Source organism: Pan troglodytes, chromosome 7 (genome assembly GCF_028858775.2).
Source record: "Pan troglodytes isolate AG18354 chromosome 7, NHGRI_mPanTro3-v2.0_pri, whole genome shotgun sequence".
In the NCBI taxonomy this organism is placed as follows: Eukaryota; Metazoa; Chordata; class Mammalia; order Primates; family Hominidae; genus Pan; species Pan troglodytes.
Genome location: NC_072405.2, coordinates 55,431,074 through 55,451,293, shown reverse-complemented (window position 1 = coordinate 55,451,293; position 20,220 = coordinate 55,431,074). Strand labels below are relative to the sequence as shown.

The following is a 20,220-nucleotide window of genomic DNA, read 5'->3' as shown; positions in this document are numbered from 1 at the left end:
AAACGTGAGTCTTAGGAAAACAAGTTAGATAAACTACTCTACATTCCTTGGTACTCACTTTAAGCTATTTACTTAAGGTAAGGATCAGGTTGCCTTCAGCCATAACCCTTACTAAAGCTATGCAAACTTCTCGGCCTTCCAGGAAGGTTTCTGGATATTACTATAACTATCTTTAATATTTTTCACACAAGCCTGATTGAACCCCCATGACTAGGTGCTGGGCTCAGCAATATGTTATAATGCTCTCTCTTGGCAGAGTCCAGGACAAACAGGGGAGTCACATCACCTAGGTTTTGCACTCAGTGTTATGTCACAATTTCTTCAGTGGGCAGGATCCAGGCAGGAGAGGAGAGTCACATTACCTAGATGCTATACCTAGCGATATGTCACGGTGTTACTTGTGGGCAGGGCACTGGCAGGAGAAACACATCATTTAGCTATTAGGCTCAGAGATATGTGATAATATCCCCTATTGACAGGGCCCAGGCAGAAGTGTCACATTATTATGATTCTGACCCAGCAACATGTAAAAATGCACCCATGAAAAGGAATTCCAGCCAAAAAATCTCAACAGCTGGGTACTAGGCCCAGTGATATGACACAATCTCTTCATCTCTAAGGGTGACAACTTTAACTTTTAGCTGAGTGTGTATTTTAGAGTCACAATCTCACTTGTGTGTTGGGCCAATGTATTACACTCTCTACAACATCCAAGGGCATTATAAAGCCTGCGTGAGAGTTGCAAACCTCTCTGAGGCCTAAAAGCTCATATGGACTCACAATCGTACATATTGCCTACACCCAGGTTTGATAGTCAACATCTCACCTACAGGCAGGATTAAGGGAGAAGACCCATTATAGTAACTGTGGGCTGGGTCCAGAAATGAGTCACCATCCCACCTGTGTCCAGATCCACATATAAAAGTCACAATTAAAACTTTGAGCTGTATTCCCTTGTTAGACTCAGGACCTCAACAGTGGGCTGCGTAAATGTGGGATGGTGACAACTTTTAATTTCACCTGGGTGTGTAATGAAGAGTTTCAATCTGAATGTTTGGCTGCCCCTGTTGAATCTCTCTACCAAGAAATAGTTTATGCAATATAAGTTAGTGTTGTAAGCTTCTGTGAGCTTGGTACAAACATGGAACTCAGGACCTTACCTATCGACCTAAGCTTAAAGATGAGAGGCAAAATATTTTCTATTGGCTGAATCCCAGTATAAGTATAATCATCATGAGTTGGAACTGAAACATGGTATATGTCATAATTCCGTTTGTGGGCAAAAAACTAGGCAGTAGGGTAACATCACTTAGGTGCTGTGCCAGGCAATATGTCACAATGCCTTCTCTAGGCAAGGCATAGGAAATTGGGTCACATTAACTGGATGCTGGGCCCAGCAATATGACACCATCCCACATGTGGAAAAAACACAGCCAAGTTATGAGAGCCAAAACACCTACATAATGGGCCCAAGATATGTCAAAATATTTTCGGCGGCTCCAGCACAGGCAGGAGAGTTACAACATAAGGGTGCTGGGCCCAGCAATATGTAATATGCCGTAATTTCTGCTTTATGCAGAACCCAGGCAGAAGAGTAACATCATCTGGGTGCTGGGCCCTGCAATAGGTCAAAATTCCTTTTTGGTGGGCATGATTTGGGAAAAAGAGGAGAGTCACATATTCTGAGTGCTTAGCAATGTGTCAAAATCTTCTTATTGTGAAGGCCCAGGCAGAAAAAGAGAGTCACATCACTTAAATCACGGGCACAGAGATGTCCCAATGTCCCCAGTAGGCAGGGCTCAGGCAGAAGAGGAGAGTCATATCACCCAGCTGCTTTCCTAGGAATATGTCACAGTGTAACATGTGGGAAGAAATGAGGCAGAAGAGCCACATCACTTGGGTGCTGGGTCCTGAGATATGTCAAAAGGCTCTCTTAGGACAGCACCCAGACAAGAGAGTTACATCAACTAGGTACAGGTTCTCTGCTTATGTCACAATGCTCCATGTGGGTAGGCCCCAAGGAGGGAGTCACTTGACTTAGGTGATAGGCCCAGAGATATGTCATAATGTCCTCTATGAAGCATAGCCCTGGCAAAAGAGTACCCTCACCTGTGTGCCTGGCCTAGAAATATGTCATGCTCCAGGTTGGCAGGGCCCAAGCAGGAGTCACTTACCCTAGGTCATAGGCCCAGAGATATGTCACAATGACCTATTTTGTCCATGACTCTGGCAAAAAAGTACCCTTACCTGTGTGCCTGGGCTTGCAATATGTCACTATCCTTCCTTTGCGTGGGGCCCATTCCAGAGAAGAGGGTTATATCACCTATATGTGGATACAGAAATAGGTCACAATAATTTTAGTGGGCATGGCACAGGCAAGAATGTAACGTCAGCTGTGTGCTAGATCCAGTGATATGTCACAATTCTTACTGAGAGAAGGGCCCAGGCAGGAGAGTCACATCACCTTGAGATTGGCCTAGGTAGACATCACAATCCCATATATGTGCTGGAAAAACTCTGTAGGGTCAAATTACACAGTTGCTTGGAAAAAATTTGTATCACAATCGTACTGTCAGAAAATTCCAAAGATGAGATTCACAATACCACACTTGTTCTGTTTTCATGTGTCACAGTTGGCTTCATCCATGTGAGATGATGACAATCCTTACTGTCAGCTCGGTCTGGATACATGACTAACAATTTCACGTGTGTGCTGAGCCCTGCTTTGGCTCTGTCTGTATTACCGAAAGACTTTGTAAAATATGTGTGAGTGTTGTAATCTTTTGTGACCTTTGTACAGGAATGTGATCCAAGACATCATGCATGTATGTAAATCTGGTTATAAAAGTCAAAATATCCTCTATTGGCTGAATCCATATATAAGAGTCATTATCATGCCTGTGAGCTGTGCCTAGGCATATGTTACAATCCCCTCTGTGGTTATGAAGCAGGCAGGACAGCCACATCACCTAAATGCTGGGCCAGAAATATTCCAAAATCCTCTTTTTAGGCAGACCTGTCAGAAACGTCACATAACTTGTGTGCTAGGTCCAGCGCTGTGGCACAATGTCCCTTGTGGGCAGTGTCCAAGCAGGAGAGGAGAGTCTTATCCCCTAAATGATGGGCCCCAAAATATGTCACAATGTCTCCTGTTGACAGGGCCCAGGCAAGACAGTCATATCATTTGGATGCAGTGCTCAGAAATGCTATAGTTACCAAGGAATCAGGGCACAGGCAGGAGGGGAGAGTCATGTAACCTAGAAAATGGGTCCAGAAATATGTTACAATCCCTCCAGAGGACATTGTTAAGATAACGCAGTCAAATCATCAAGGTGCTTGGCTCTGTTATTTGTCAAATTCTCATTTGTGGGCGATACCTAGGCAGAATAATTAATTCAGGAGCTGGGCAGAGGTATATGTCACAATTACACTTGTGGAAAAGTTGAACGATAAGACTCACCATCCTGTGCATATCGGGGCTCCAGACATACGTCTTGTTATTAGGCTTTTGTTACAGTCTCAGTTATATGGCACAACATCACCTGTGGCCAGTGAGAAGGCATGAAAGTCACATGACCTACATGGTTGCAGGTCCAGTGAGATGTCACAATCCACCTAGTAGGCAGGACCCTGGCAGAAGAGTCACATCACCTGAATGCTGATTTCAGTGACATATCAAAACCCCCTCTGTGGGCAGGACTTTGGCAAGAGAGGAAACTCACTTCACCTAGGCAATTGGCCTAGATACATGTCACAATGGCGCTTATGTGAAGTACCACAGCTGGAGAGTGACCTCACATTTTTGTTGGGCCCAGCAATAGATCACAATCTCCCTGTTATCAGGGCCCAGGCAAAAGCAAAGAAACATCACCTTGGTACTGAGCCAAGGGATTTATTACAATGCTTCCTTTTGGCAGAACCCAAAAAGGAGAATCACATCGTCTGTGTGCAGTACCTTGTTATGTGTCACAATGCACTGTAAGTGCAGGGCCAAGGCAGTAGAAGGGACTGACATCACTTACATGATGGGCCTAGGTATAAGACACTACTCTCTTTGTAGACAGGTTTCAGGAAGATAATTAACATCACCTGGTTGATGGTCCCAGTGATATATAAAACTGCCCTTTGTAGACAGAGCCAAGGAAGGTGTTATATATTGTTTAGGTGTTTGTTCCACATATTGCACAATTTCATCTGTGGTCTGGGCCTAAAAAAGAGTGTCAGATTATTCATGTGCTGGGCAAAGTTACCTGTCCCAATCACACTTTCAGAAATGTTCAGAAATAAGTTTCACATCCCACAAAAGTTCTGGTTTCATGTATGTGAGTCAACTCTTTCTATGAGTTGGGTCTAAGTAGAGGAGTCACGATCTCATCAATGGGCAAGATCCATGTATAAGATCCAAAATCCCACTTGAAGATTGTGTTCCAGTAGGGCAGTCACAGCATCACAGGTGTGCCGAATCATGGTTCAAATGTTACCAAACCACGTGTGAATCAGATCCATGTATGAGAGTAATTATTTCAACCTTCAACTGCTTTTTATTTGTGAGATTTAGACCCTATTCCTAGGTCCTGTTCATGTGTGAGAATGGTAATCGTGTCAGCTAGTTGTGCACACAAGAGTCACATTCTTATGTCATTGCTGGTCCCTGTTATGACAGTCTGTACCATTAAGGCTTTATATGCTATACCTGAGTGTTATAATCCTTTGTGAACTTTATACAAGTGAAAAACCCAGGACTTCACCAATGGCTGTGAGACTGACTATAAGAGTCAAAAATCTCTACTGGCTGGGTCCAGGTATGAGAGTTATTGTGCATGTGTGCTTAACCCAGGTATATGTCACTATTTTATGTGTGAGCAGGGACAAGACAGGAGAGTCACATTACCTGGGTATAGCCTCAAATAGTAGGTCACCAAGCTGGCTATATACGGGGTAGAAGAAAAAGATGAGAGTCACTCCACCTAGGTGCTGGGCTCTGCAATATGTAATAATCCCCTCTCTTGGCAGAGTCTAGAATATGAAGGACAGTCACATCATTTAGAGTTTGCAATCAGCGGTAAGTCATAATTTCTTTGGTGAGCAGGACCCAGGCAGGAATGTAGAGTCACATTACCTAGATGTTAAGCCAAACAACATGTCACAATGTCCTCTGGGGACAGGGCACAGGCAGGAGACACAAATTACCTAGCTTATAAACCCAGAGATAAGTGATAATATCCACTGTTGGCAGAGACCTATCACCTACATGCTTCCCTAGGTATATGACACAATCTAACATGTGAAGAGAGTTACAACAAATAGGTGCAGGTTCTACCCATATGTCACATTGCTCCATGTGGGCAGGGTTCAAGCAGGGAATCACATCACCTAGGTGATAGGTCCAAAGACATGTCACAATGTCCTCCTTGAGGCATGGCCCTGACAAAAGAGTACCATCACTTGTGAGCCTAGCCTAGTAATATGTCACTATTCAGGTAATTAGGACCCAAGCAGGAGAGCAACATCACCTAAGTGATAGGCCCAGAGATTTGTCACAATGCCCTCTTTAGGACACGGCCCTAGCAAAAGAGTACTGTTACCCGTGTGCCTAGCCCAGCCATATGTCACTATCTCCCACTGTGTGCAGGGCACATTCTATGAGGAGAGTTATGTCACCTTAGTGTTTGACACAGTGATATGTCACAGTGATTTCTGTGAGCATGGCTCAGGCAAAAATGTAACATGCCCTGGGTGCTGGATCTAGTGATATTTCATGATTCTCACTGAGAGCAGGGCCCAGGCAGGAGAGTCACATCACCTAGAAGTTGGCCCAGGTAGATATCACAATAACATATGCCAGCTCTAACCAGTCTGGAGAGTCAAATCACACAGGTGTTCAGCAACAATTTATATCACAATCACACTGGCAGAAAATTCCCAGGATGAGATGTACAATACCACAAATGTTCTGTTTTTATGAGAAACAGTTGGCTTCATATATGTGAGACAGTGACAGTTCTTACTGTTGGCTGGGTGTGCATATGAGACTCACAATTTCACCTTCCTGCTGGGTTCTGTTATGACACTCTGTGTACAAGCCAATGGCTTTATAAAATATCTGAGGCTGTTATAATGTTCTGTGACTTTTTTTTTTTTTTACCAGAAAGAGATTTAATCACTCGTGTTTCTAAAGCAAGTTATGAGAGTCAAAATTACTCCTATTTGTGGGGTTCACATATGAGAGTCGTTATCATGCCTGTGAGCTGTGCTAAGTTGTGTGTCACAATTTACTCTGTAGTAATGAAACAGGTACGACAGCCATGTCACCTAAATGCTGAGCCAGAATTTTCCAATATTCTCCTTGCAGGCGAGTTCCTGGCAGAAAAGTCGCATAACTTTGGGGCTACGTCCAACTGTATGGCAAAATGCTCCTTGTGGGCAATATCCAGACAGAAGAGGAGACTCATATCACCCAGAGATATGTGACAATATCTCCTGTTGAAAGGACCAGACAAGAGAGTCTTATCATTTGGATGCAGAGCTTGGAAATGCTACAGTCCCCAGTGGAAGCAGGGTCCAGGCAGGAGAGGAGAGTCAGGTAACCTAGAAAATGGGTCCAGAAACATGTTACAATCCTTCCTGAGGATATTGTTAAGACAGGAGAGTCAAATCACCAAGGGTCTCACTTGAGGTAAATGTCCAAACTTCATGTGTGGGCTACACCTAGGCAGGATTATTAAATCACTCAGGAGCTAGGAAAAGATATATGTCACAATAACACTGGTGGAAATTTCCAAGAATGGGGACACCATCTTGCATATGACCTGGCTCCAGGTTTAAGAGTCATGATTATTCCTCTTATCTGGTCTCACGTATATGGCACAATATCACCTGTGGGCAGAGAGCAAGCAGGAAGGTCACGTCACCTGGGTGGGTGCTTGTCCAGTGAGATGTCACAATCTTTCTTGTGGGCAGGACCCTGTAAGAAGAGTCACATCAACTGGATGCTGGTTTTTGTGATACATCAAAATTCCCCCTGGACAGGGCTTAGGAAGGTGAGGAGACTCACTTCACTTAAGCAATTGGCCTAGATGTGTGTCACAATGGCTGCTATGTGCAGGACCAAGGTATGAAAGTGACCTCGCCTTGGTACTGGGTTTAGCAATATGTCACAATCTCCCTTGTGGTCAGGGCAAGGCAAGAGAGGAGAAACATCACGTAGGTGCTCAGCCAAGCAATGTGTTACAAAGCTTCCTGTTGGCAGGACCCAAAACAGAGTGTCACATCACCTGGGTGCAGTACCAAGTTATGTGTAACCATGCACCATAAGTACAGGGCCAAGGCTGTAGAAGGGAGTCACATCACTTACATGATGAACCTAGATATAAGCCACAGTGCTTTTTATAGGCAGGGAACAGGCAAAGAATTCACATCACTTGGGTGCTGGTCCCAGGTGATACATAAAAGTGCCCTTTGTAGGCAGGCCCAGTCACCTTTGCTTAGGTGTATAGTCCAAGTATGTTACAATTTCATTTGTGGTCATGGCCTAAAAAAGAGTCAAATTATTCAAGGGGATGGGCTAACTTTTACATCCTAATCACACACTAGAAAATATTCAGAAATAAGTTTCACAGTCCCACACGAGTCCTGGCTTTGTGTATGTGAGTAACACCTCCTATGAGTGCGGTCAAAGAGAAGAGTTACAATCTCATCAATGGGCAAAATCCATGTATAAGATGCCCAATCCCACTGCAAGATTGTGTTCCAGTAGGGGAGTCACAGCCTCACAGGTGTGCTGAATTATGCATCACCAATACACCCATGGGTCAGATCCGTGTATGAGAGGAACAATTTCAATCTTTGAGAACTGTTTTTTTTTGTTTTTGTTTTTTTGTTTTTTTTAGTCAGATTCTCCCTCTGTCACTCAGGCTGGAGTGCAGTGGCACAATCTCGGCTCACTGTAACCCTTGCCTCCTGGGTTCAAGTGACTCTTCTGCCTCAGCCTCCCAAGTAGCTAGGACTACAGGCAAATGCAATGATGCCTAGCCAATTATTGTGTTTTTAGTAGAGATTGGGTTTCACCATATTTGTCATGCTGGCCTTGAACTCCTGACCTCAGATGATCCACCCACCTCAGCCTCCCAAAATGCTGGGATTACAGGCATGAGCCACAGTGCCTAGCCTTCAACTGCTCTTCTGTGTGACATTTAGTACCTTATTTGTATGTGTTCTTGTGAAAATGACAATCGTGTCAGCTAGATGTCCATCCAAGAGTCATGATCTCACCTGGTTGCTGTTCCCTGGTATGACACGCTGTACCACTCAGACTTTATATGATATGCCCGAGTGTCATAATCATCTGTGAACTTTATACAATTATGAGACCTATTACTTTACTTATTGCCATAAGACTGGCTATGACAGTCAAAATATCTCTCCTTATATCACAATTTCACCCATGGGCAGAAATAAGGCAGAAGAGTCTCATTATCTGGATTCTGAGCTAAGATCCATTATAATCTCCTTTGCAGCCAGGGCCAAGTCAGAAGAGTCACATAACCTGGGTACAGCCTCAAGTAATATGGCACCATGTGCACTGCAGACAGGGTTGAAGAAAAAGGGGAGAGTCACACCACCTAGGTGCTGGGCTCAACAATATGTAATAATCCCTTCTTTTGGCAGACTCTAGAATAAAGAGGAGATTGCATTACCTAGGTTTTGCACTCAGTGGTATGTCACAATTCCTTTAGTGGGCAGGGCCTAGGCAGGAGAGGAGAGTACATTTCCTAGATGCTATGTCCAGCAATGTCACAATGTTCCTTGTGGGCAAAGCACAGGAAAAATAGAAAAATCACCTAGCTGATAGGTTCAGAAGTATGTGATAATATCCCTTTTTGGCAGGGCCCAGGCAGAAGAGTCACATTATTATGATTCTGACCCAACGATATGTCACAATGCACACTTGGGATACAATTAAAGGAAAAGTTTTAACACCTGGGTACTAGGCCCAGTGACATGACACAGTCTCCTCATCTTTGATGGTGACACCTTTAACTGATAGCTTGGTGTTTATATGAGAGTCACAATGTCATGCATATTAGGTAATTGCATGAAACCCTCTACAACATCCGAGGGCTTTATACGGCATGCATCAGAGTTGCAAACCACTCTGAGGCCCACACGTTCATATGGAGTCAAAATTTTATATATTGACTTAAACCTAGGTATGACAGTCAACATCTCTCATTTGGGCCAAGTTCAGGAATGAGACACATTTTATGCCTGTGAGATGGATCCAAAAATGAGTCACAATCGCACCTGTGGCCCGATGCACATATGAGAGTCAAAATTCCATCTTTGTACTGTTTTCACCTATTAGACTCAGTACTGCAACAGTGGGCTTTGTAAATGTGGGATGGTGACAGATTTTACTTTCACCTGGGTGTGAAATTGAGAATCACAATCTTAACTTTTTGCTGGGCCTTGTTATGAAACTGTCTGTACCACCCAAGTTTATACATTATGAGTAAGTGTTGTAAACTTCTGTGAGCTTTGTACAAATATGCAACCCAAGATTTTACCTATTGCCCTAAGCTTAGGGATGACAGGCAAAATATCTTCTATTGGCTGAATCCCAATATAACTTGGACCATCATGGCTGTGAAATGAAGAAAGGTATATGTCATAATCCCATTTTTGGGCAAAAAATTAGGAAAAGAGTAACAACACTTAGGTGATGTGTCAAGTAACATGTCGCAATGCCCTCTCTAGGCAGAACCTAGAAAGGGGAGTCATATTAACTAGTTGCAGGACCCAGCAATATGACCCAATTCCAAATGTGGAAAAGCTTAGCCAAGGGATGAGAGCCAAAGCACCTACCAAATGGGCCGAAATTATGTCAAAATACTGTCTGTGGCTCTGGCACAGGAAGGACCGTAGCATCATCAGTGGCTGGGCCCACCAGTATGCAATAATTCCCTCTTTTTTCAGGACTCTATCAGAAGAGTAACATCATCTGGGTGCAATAGGTCAAAATTTCCCTTTGTGGGCATGGTTCACAAAAAAGAGTAGAGTCAAATGACCTGAATGCTGGGCTCAGCAATATGTCACAATCCCACCATTTTAAAGGCCCAGGCAGAGGAAGAGAGGCATATCACTTAGGTCATGGGATCACAGATATGTCCCCATGTCCCCAGTAGGCAGAACTCAGGCAGATGAGGAGAGTCATATCACCTAGATGCTTCCCTAGAAATATGTCACAATTTAATATGTGGGCAGAAACTGGGCAGAAGAGCCATATCATTTGAGTGCTGGGTGTTGAGATATGTCACAAGGCTCTCTTAGGACAGCACCCAGGCAAGAGAGTTACATCACCTAGGTGCTGGTTCTCTCTTATGCCACAATGCTCCATGTGGGTAGGTCCCAAGGAGGGAGTCACCTCACCTAGGTGATAGGCCCAGGGTTATGTCACAATGTCCTCTATGAAGCAAAGCCCTGGCAAAAGAGTACCATCACCTGTGTGCCTGGCATAGAAATGTGTCACTCTCCAGGCTGGCAGGGCCCAAGTAGGAGAGCCACATAACCTAGATGATAGGCTGAGAGATATGTCAAAATGTCCTCCTTTGGGCATGGCTTTGGCAAAAGAGTACCCTCACCTGTGTGTCTGGCTTTGCAATATGTTACTATCATTCCTTTGTGCAGGACCCATTCCAGAGAGGAAAGTTACATCACCTATGAGGTGGACACAGAAATATGTTACAATAATTGTGGTGGGCATGGTACAGGCAAGAATGTAGCATCACCTGAGTGTTAGATCCAGTGATATGTCACAATCCTTACTGAGAGAAGGGCCCAGCCAGGAGAGTCACATCACCTGGAGGTTGGCCTAGGTAGATATCACAGTCCCTTCTATGGGCTGGAACAAGTCTGGAGAGTCAAATTACATAGGTGCTTAGAAAAGATTTATACCACACAATCATGCTGTCAGAAAATTCCAAAGATGAGATTTACAATACCATACATGTCTTGTTTTCATGTGTGACAGTTCGCTTCATCCATGTGAGATAACGACAGTCCTTACTGTCAGCTGGTTCTGCATAAAAGACTCACAATTTCGCCTGTGTGCTGAGCCCTACTTTTACTCTGTCTGTATAACCCAAAGACTTTGTAAAATATGTGAGAGTGTTGTAATCTTTTGTAACCTTTTTACAAGAAGGTGATCTAGGACATCACACATGTCCCTAAACCTAGTTATAAGAGTCATAATATCCTCTGTTGGCTGAGTCCACATATGAGAGTCATTATCATGTCTGTGACCCATGCCTAGGTATATATTACGATTCCCTCTGTGGTTATGAAGCAGGCAGAACAGCCACTTCAGGGCTAAATGGTGGGCTAGAAATATTCCAACATTCTCTTTGTAGGCAGGGTCCTGTCAGAAATGTCACATAACTTGTGCTCTTGGTCCAGCTCTGTGGCACAATGTCCTTTGTGGGCAGTGTCCAAGCAGGGAGAGGAGAGTCTTATCATCCAAATGATGGGCCCCCAAATATGTCACAATGCCTCTTGTAGACAGGGCCCAGGCAAGACAGTTATATCATTTGGATGCAGTGCTTAGAAATGCTACAATTACCAAAGGAAGCAGGGTACAGGCAGGAGATGAGAGTCATGTAACCTAGATGATGAGTCCAGAAATATGTTACAGTCCCCTCAGAGGACATTGTTAATATAGCACAGTCAAATCACCAAGGTGCTTTGCCTAAGTATCTGTCAAAATCTGATTTGAGGGATATACCCAGGTAGAATTTTTAAATCGTTCAGGAGCTGAGCAAAGGTATATGTCACTAGTACACTTTTGCAAAGGTTTAAGAATAAGACTCACCATCTTGCACATGTCCTGGCTCCAGGCATATGAGTTGTAATTAGGCTTTTGTTAGGGTCTCAGGCATATGGAGCAATACCACCTGCAGCCAGAGAGAAGGCAAGAAAGTTACATCATCTATGTGTGTGCAGGTCCAGTGAGATGTCACAATCCACCTTGTGGGCAGGACCCTGGCAGAAGAGTCACATCACCTGGATGCTGGTTTCAGTGACATATCAAACCGCTCTCTGTGGGAAGGACTTAAGCAGGAGAGGGGATTCACTTCTAGGCAATTTGCCTAGATATATGTCACAATGTCTGTTCTGTGCAGTACCAAGCCTGGAGAGTGACCTCACATTTGTGCTGAACCCAGCAATATGTCACAATACCCTGTGGTCAGGGCCCAGTCAAAAGCAAAGAAACATCACGTGCTGAGCCAAGTGATATGTTACAATGCTTCCTGTTGGCAGAACCCAAAAAGGAGAATCACATTACCTGTGTGAAGTGCCCAGTTGTGTGTCACAATGCACTGTAAGTGCAGGGCTAAGGCAGTAGAAGGGAGTGACATCACTTATGTGACAGACCTAGATTTAAGACACAATTCTCTTTGTAGGCAGGTTCTAGGCAGATAACTCACATCACCTGGATGATGGTCCCAGTGATATATAAAAGTACCCTTTGTAGGCTAAGCCAAGGAAGGTATTACATATTGCTTAGCTGCTTGTTACACATATGGCACAATTTCATCTGTGTTCTGGGCCTAGAAAAGACAGTCAAATTATTCATGTGCTGGGCAAAGTTAACTGTCCCAATCACACTCTCAGAAAGGCTCAGAAATAAGTTTCATATCCCACACAAATCCTGGTTTCCTGTATGTGAGTCAACACTTTCTGTGGTTTGGGTGGAAGTAGAGGAGTCACAATCTCAACAATGGGCAAGATCCATGTATAACTGCCCCAATCCCACTTGAAGATTGTGTTCCAGTAAAGAACTCACAGCACCACAGGTGTGCTGAATCATGGTTCAAATATTACCAATCCACCTGTGAATCAGATCCATGTATAAGAGTAATGATTTCAACTTTTGACTGCTTTTTATGTGTGAGATTTAGTACCTCATTCCTAGGCCCTGTTCATGTGTGAGCACGACAATCATGTCAGCCAGATGTGCATAGAAGAATCATATTCTCACCTGGTTGCTGGTCTCTGTTATGACACTCTTAACCCTTCATGAACTTTATACAAGTGAAAAACTGAGGACTTTACCCATGGTCACGAGACTGGCTATGAGTGTCAATTATCTCTACTTTCTAGATCCAGGTATGAGAGTTATTATTGTGCATGTGTGCTTAACCCAGGTATATGTCACAATTTCACCGTGAGCAGGGACAAGCCAATAGAGTCACATCACCTGGGTGCTCAGCCAGTGATACAGTATAATCTCATTTGTAGGCTGGGTCTAGCCAGAAGAGTCACATCTCCTGGGTACAACCTCGAAGTATGTCACCAAGCCCACCATAGACAGGGAAGAAGAAGAGGAAAGTCACTCCACCTAGGTGCTGGGCTCTGCAATATGTAGTAATCCTCTCTCTTGGCAGAGTCTAGAATATGAAGGACAGTGACATCATTTAGGTTTTGCTATCAGTGGTATGTCACAATTTCTTTGGTGAGCAGGACCCAGGCAGGAGAGGAGGGTCATATTACCCTAGATGTTAAGTCAAACGATATTACACAATCTCCTCTGGGGGCAGAGGCAGGAGAGACAAATAACCCCCTTATAGGCCCAGATATATGTGATAATATCCCCTGTTGGCAGGGTCCAGGCAGAAGAGTCACATTATTACAATTCTAACTCGGTGATATGTCCCAGTGCACCCATGGGAAGAAATTTAAGCCAAAAAGTCTCAACACCTGAGTACTAGGCCTTCATCTCCTGAATGAGGCAGCGACACCTACAGAATCCTCAAGCAATAACCCTACCCCCTCATGCTAAAAAATAATCCAACTCTCTACGCTATTAAAATCAATCGTGAATACCACATCGTACTCAACTATTCATCGAACCAACATCAACTCTATTAATAATCCTAATAACAAAGCTCCTCAAATGTCAATACTTTACCCTCATATTTCAGGATATTCCTTAATAGCCATAGCCACAGTATAACCAAAAACAACCATCATGCCCTCCAAATAAATCAAAAAGACTATTAACCCCACAAAACCCACACCAAAATTCAACAGTATATCACAACCCACAGCACCCCTAATAATTAGCCCTAGGGCTCCATAAATAAGAGAAAGTTTCAAAGAAAAACCTAAAAACCCTATAACCAGAGAATACTTAATAAAAATAAAGCATATGCCATTATTCCCACATGAACTATAAAAATGACTAATGATATGAAAAACCATTTTTGTACTACATTTATAAGAACACTAATGACCAATACCTGCAAAACACATCCACTAATACAAATTATTAGCTACTCATTTAATGATCTTCCCACACCATCTAACATTTCCACATGATGAAACTTCGGCTCTCTTCTTGGTGCCTGCCTAATTCTCCAGATCATCACAGGATTATTTTTGGCCATGCACTATACATCAGACACCTCAGCTGCCAAGATGAAAACTAAGGCTGAATGGTCTGCTATTTTCATGCCAACGGTGCTTCAATATTTTTCATCTGCCTCTTCTTACATGTTGTTGAAGCCTATACTACGGTTCATTTCCATTCCTAGAAACCTGAAATATTGGCATTATCCTCCTATTCACGACTATAACAACAGCATTCATGGGCTACGTGCTCCCATGAGGCCAAATATCATTCTGAGGCCCTACAGGAATTACAAATCTACTATCAGCCATCTCATATATTGGAACTGACATTGTACAACAAATCTGAGGCAGATTCTCAGTTGACAAAGCCACCCTCACACGATTTTTCACCTTCCATTTCATCTTACCCTTCATCATTATAGTGCTCGCAACTGTTCTTTTATTCTTGCATGAAACAGAATCTAACAACCCTTCAGGGGTTTCATCAGATCCCGACAAAATCACTTTCCACCCCTACTGTACAACCAAAGATATTCTAGGTTTAATTTTTCTTCTCCTCCTTCTAATAACTCTAATACTATTTTTGCCTGATCTCCTGAGCAAACCTGATAATTACCCTTTAGCCAACCCCCTCAATACCCCACCCCACATTAAGCCAGAGTGGTACTTTTTGTTTGCATATGCAATATTGTGATCTATCCCTAACAAATTAGGAAGCGCACTGGCCCTCGTATTCTCCATTCTCATTCTAGCAGTATTCCCGTATTTCACAAGTCTAAACAACAAAGCATAATATTGCAGCCATTAAGTTAATGCCTATTATGAACCTTAGTGGCTGACCTGCTTACACTCACCTGAATCGGAGGGCAGCCAGTCCAATAATCTTTTATTGCCATCAGACAGACAGTATCAATCATGTACTTCTCTACCATCCTCACCCTTATACTGCTCACTACCCTAATTGAAAATAAATTACTTAAATGAAAATGCTCTTGCAGTATAATTGAATACTCTGGTCTTGTAAACGAGAAATGGAAAATCCCCTCCCCAGGACAACTCAGGGAAAAAGCATTCCCACTTCATCATCAATGCCCAAAGCTGAAATTCTAATTAAACTACTCCTTGAATTTTTTCACAGCACACACTTTAACTACTATGTCAATATTAATCAACTAGCACTAATACATTAGTGGTTTCATGTACTTTGTGCATTACTGTTAGCACCCATGAATTATATAGTACTATAATTGTTTACTTATACATAGTACATTGATACATGAAGATACATTACAAATCCAGTCCATATACATATAAGCATGTATTAACATTCCCTTAATCAACTATGGTACATCTACTATTATTGACTGTACAATACAAGTCTAATCCATGCGAATATTGACCCGTACTAGATATCCTTAATATTACATAGAGCATACTTCGTTCATTGGACACAGCACATTTCAGTCAAGAAATCCCTTATCAACATGGATATCCCCTACTACATTCTGATCTCTTAATCCACCAACCTCCTTGAAATCATCATCCTGCTTGGGAGTACTAACCTCCTCGCTCTGGGCCCACAACACTTGGGGGTGACAGTTTTGAAACTATACCTGGCATCTGGTTCTTACTTCAGGACCATGAAACTAAAATTGCCCACACATTCCCCTTAAATAAGATATCTCGATGGACTAATGACTACCACCCTATTAACCAGTCACGGCAGCACTGTCACTCACCATCGCGGTGCTATCACTCACCATCGCGGACGCCCTGGTACCTGCCGAATCAGCTGTAGACGAACTCGGATTTGATTCCTGCCAAATCAATAGTAGAAGCTGAGCTTAAATTGAATATTCTGGGCTGGCATAATAACAATAAGTTGTGAATTAATTAATGCTTGAAGGACATAACAATTAGTAGACACGTATGCTCACGTACGTATGCTCATGCACGTATGCTCACTTTCAAGAACTATTTCTGATTAAATTTGCAAACTCCTCCTCTCCCATCTCTGACTTTACCATCAACCAAGGTAAATGTACCCTTGCCAAACCCCAAAAACAAGACACTAAAATGCAACCCAGTCAGAGCCCCAAAATAATATTTTAACCATGAATACCCCAACAGCTACTCCTCGATTGATATAATTTTCCTAAAAATCTTAAGATCCCCCCAAATCAAGCCTCCATTTTAAATAATAAATGCAATAACTAAACTTCCACCCTAAAGTAATATAATACCTTGAGCATATTCCTGTAAAAGCGCTACCCCCTATATTGTACCCTAAATCGATTATATTCTAATTATGAGTAATCCTCTCAACCTCTTCCAATTCAACTGTAAAGACGCTGAATTCCAAGAACTGTAAATGACTATTTATATTTATTTCTTTCCTTCTCATGTTCTAATTTTAGACTTAAGTATTTATACAGATAATGTAGCTTAATTATTTCAAAGCAAGACACCACTAAAAATGTCTAGATGGGTCTGCACAACATCATGAACAAATAGGTTTGGCCCTGTCCTTTTTCTTATTTTTAATTTTTTAATTTTTTTATTATTATACTTTAAGTTTTAGGGTACATGTGCACAATGTGCAGGTTTGTTACCTATGTATACATGTGCCATGTTGGTGTGCTGCACCCATTAACTCGTCATTTAGCATTAGCTATATCTCTTAATGCTATCCCTACTCCCTACCCCCACCCCACAACAGTCCCCAGTGTGTGATATTCCCCTTCCTGTGTCCACGTGTTCTCATTGTTCAATTCCCACCTATAAGTGAGAATATGCAGTGTTTGGTTTTTTGTCCTTGCGATAGTTTCCTGAGAATGATGGTTTCCAGCTTCAGCCATGTCCCTACAAAGGACATGAGCTCATCATTTTAAATGGCTGCATAGTATTCCATGGTGTATCTGTGCCACATTTTCTTAATCCAGTCTATCATTGTTGGACATTTGGGTTGGTTCCAAGTCTTTGCTATTGTGAATGGTGCTGCAATAAACATACGTGTGCATGTGTCTTTATAGCAGCATGATTTATAATCCTTTGGGTATATACCCAGTAATGGGATGGCTGGGTCAAATGATATGTCTAGTTCTAGATCCCTGAGGAATCGTCACACTGACTTTCACAATGGTTGAACTAGTTTACAGTCCCACCAACAGTGTAAAAGTGTTCCTATTTCTCCACATCCTTTCCAGCACCTGTTGTTTCCTGACTTTTGAATGATGGCCATTCTAATTGGTTTGAGATGGCATCTCATTGTGGTTTTGATTTGCATTTCTCTGATGGCCAGTGATGGTGAGCATTTTTTATGTGTTTTTTGGCTGCATAAATGTCTTCTTTTGAGAAGTGTCTGTTCATATCCTTCACGCACTTTTTGATACAGTTGTTTGCTTCTTTCTCATAAATTTGTTTGAGTTCATTGTAGATTCTGGATATTAGCCCTTTGTCAGATGAGTAGGTTGCAAAAATTTTCTCCCATTCTGTAGGTTACCTGTTCACTCTGATGGTAGTCTCTTATGCTGTGCAGAAGCTCTTTAGTTTAATTAGATCCCATTTGTCGATTTTGGCTTTTGTTGCCATTGCTTTTGGTGTTTTAGACATGAAGTCCTTCCCCTTGCCTATGTCCTGAATGGTATTGCCTAGGTTTTCTTCTAGGGTTTTTACAGTTTTAGGTCTAACATTTAAGTCTTTAATCTATCTTGAATTAATTTTTGTATAAGGTGTAAGGAAGGGATCCAGTTTCAGCTTTCTACATATGACTAGCCAGTTTTCCCAGCACCATTTATTAAATAGGGAATCCTTTCCCCATTGCTTGTTTTGTCAGGTTTGTCAAAGATGAGATAGTTGTAGATATGCGGCATTATTTCTGAGGGCTCTGTTCTGTTCCATTGGTCTATATCTCTGTTTTGGTACCAGTACCATGCTGTTTTGGTTACTGTAGCCTTGTAGTATCATTTGAAGTCAGGTAGCGTGATGCCTCCAGCTTTGTTCTTTCGGCTTAGGATTGACTTGGCAATGTGGGCTCTTTTTTGGTTCCATATAAACTTTCAAGTAGTTTTTTCCAATTCTGTGAAGAAAGTCATTGGTAGCTTGATGGGGATGGCATTGAATCTATAAATTACCTTGGGCAGTATGGCCATTTTCATGATATTGATTCTTCCTACCCATGAGCATGGAATGTTCTTCCATTTCTTTGTATCTTCTTTTATTTCATTGAGCAGTGGTTTGTAGTTCTCCTTGAAGAGGTCCTTCACATCCCTTGTAAGTTGCATTCCTAGGTATTTTATTCTCTTTGAAGCAATTGTGAATGGGAGTTCACTCACGATTTGGCTCTCTGTTTGTCTGTTATTGGTGTATAAGAATGCTTGTGATTTTTGCACATTGATTTTGTATCCTGAGACTGCTGAAATTGCTTATCAGCTTAAGGAGATTTTGGGCTGAGACGATGGGGTTTTCTAGATATACAATCATGTCATCTGCAAACAGGGACAATTTGACTTCCTCTTTTCGTAACTGAATGCCCTTTATTTCCTTCTCCTGCCTGATTGCCCTGGCCAGAACTTCCAGCACTATGTTGAATAGGAGTGGTGAGAGAGGGCATCCCTGTCTTGTGCCAGTTTTCAAAGGGAATGCTTCCAGTTTTTGTCCATTCAGTATGATATTGGCTGTGGGTTTGTCACAGATAGCTCTTATTATTCTGAGATACATCCCATCAATACCTAACTTATTGAGAGTTTTTAGCATGAAGTGTTGTTGAATTTTGTCAAAGGCCTTTTCTGCATCTATTGAGATAATCATGTGGTTTTTGTCTTTGGTTCTGTTTATATGCTGGATTACATTTATTGATTTGTGTATGTTGAACCAGCCTTGCATCCCAGGGATGAAGCCCACTTGATCATGGTGGATAAGCTTTTTGATGTGTTGCTGGATTTGGTCTGCCAGTATTTCATTGAGGATTTTTGCATCAATGTTCATCAAGGATATTGGTCTAAAATTGTCTTTTTTTATTGTGTCTCTGCCAGGCTTTGGTATCAGGATGATGCTGGCCTCATAAAATGAGTTAGGGAGGATTCCCTCTTTCTCTATTGATTGGAATAGTTTTGGAAAAATGGTGCCAGCTCCTCCTTATACCTCTGGTAGAATTCGGTTGTGAATGCATCTGGTCCTGGACTTTTTTTGGTTGGTAAGCTATTAATTATTGCCTCAATTTCAGAGCCTGTTATTGGTCTTTTCAGAGATTCAACTTCTTCCTGGTTTAGTCTTGGGAGAGTGTATATGTCGAGGAATTTATTCATTTCTTCTAGATTTTCTAGTTTATTTGCATAGAGGTGTTTATAGTATTCTCTGATGGTAGTTTGTATTTTCATGCGATCAGTGGTGATATCTCCTTTGTCATTTTTTATTGCATCTATTGGATTCTTCTCTCTTTTCTTCTTTATTAGGCTTGCTAACTGTCTTTCAATTTTGTTGATCTTTTCAAAAAACCAGCTCCTGGATTCATTGATTTTTTGAATGGTTTTTTGTGTTTCTAATTCCTTCAGTTCTACTCTGATCTTAGTTATTTCTTGCCTTCTGCTAGCTTTTGAATGTGTTTGCTCTTGCTTCTCTAGTTCTTTTAATTGTGATATTAGGGTGTCAATTTTAGATCTTTCCTGCTTTCTCTCGTGGGCATTTAGTTCTATAAATTTCCCTCTACACACTGCTTTGAATGCGTCCCAGAGATTCTGGTATGTTGTGTCTTTGTTCTCATTGGTTTCAAAGAACATCTTTATTTCTGCCTTCATTTCATTATTTACCCAG

The 20,220-nt window shown here is 42.0% G+C and overlaps 1 long non-coding RNA gene across 24 annotated transcripts in view; it reads right to left on the bottom strand.

The window, feature by feature from the left end:
• LOC134810859 (uncharacterized) overlaps positions 1 to 20,220 on the bottom strand; it is a 56,800-nt gene that overhangs the window by 22,981 nt on the left and 13,599 nt on the right. For 2 of the 24 annotated variants that reach the window (XR_010159514.1, XR_010159524.1), the window contains exons 2-9: positions 16,149 to 16,226; positions 11,867 to 11,948; positions 10,641 to 10,716; positions 9,567 to 9,643; positions 6,912 to 6,964; positions 4,892 to 5,016; positions 4,090 to 4,207; positions 2,248 to 2,323 (exon numbers count right to left, since the gene is read on the bottom strand). This is a non-coding gene — a long non-coding RNA (uncharacterized LOC134810859). Of the gene's footprint in view, positions 1 to 2,247; positions 2,324 to 3,460; positions 3,543 to 4,089; positions 4,208 to 4,891; positions 5,017 to 6,911; positions 6,965 to 9,566; positions 9,644 to 10,640; positions 10,717 to 11,866; positions 11,949 to 12,057; positions 12,173 to 16,148; positions 16,227 to 20,220 lie in introns of those variants that run through there. The other 22 variants (XR_010159520.1, XR_010159526.1, XR_010159512.1 and 19 more) reach the window with 18 other exon arrangements.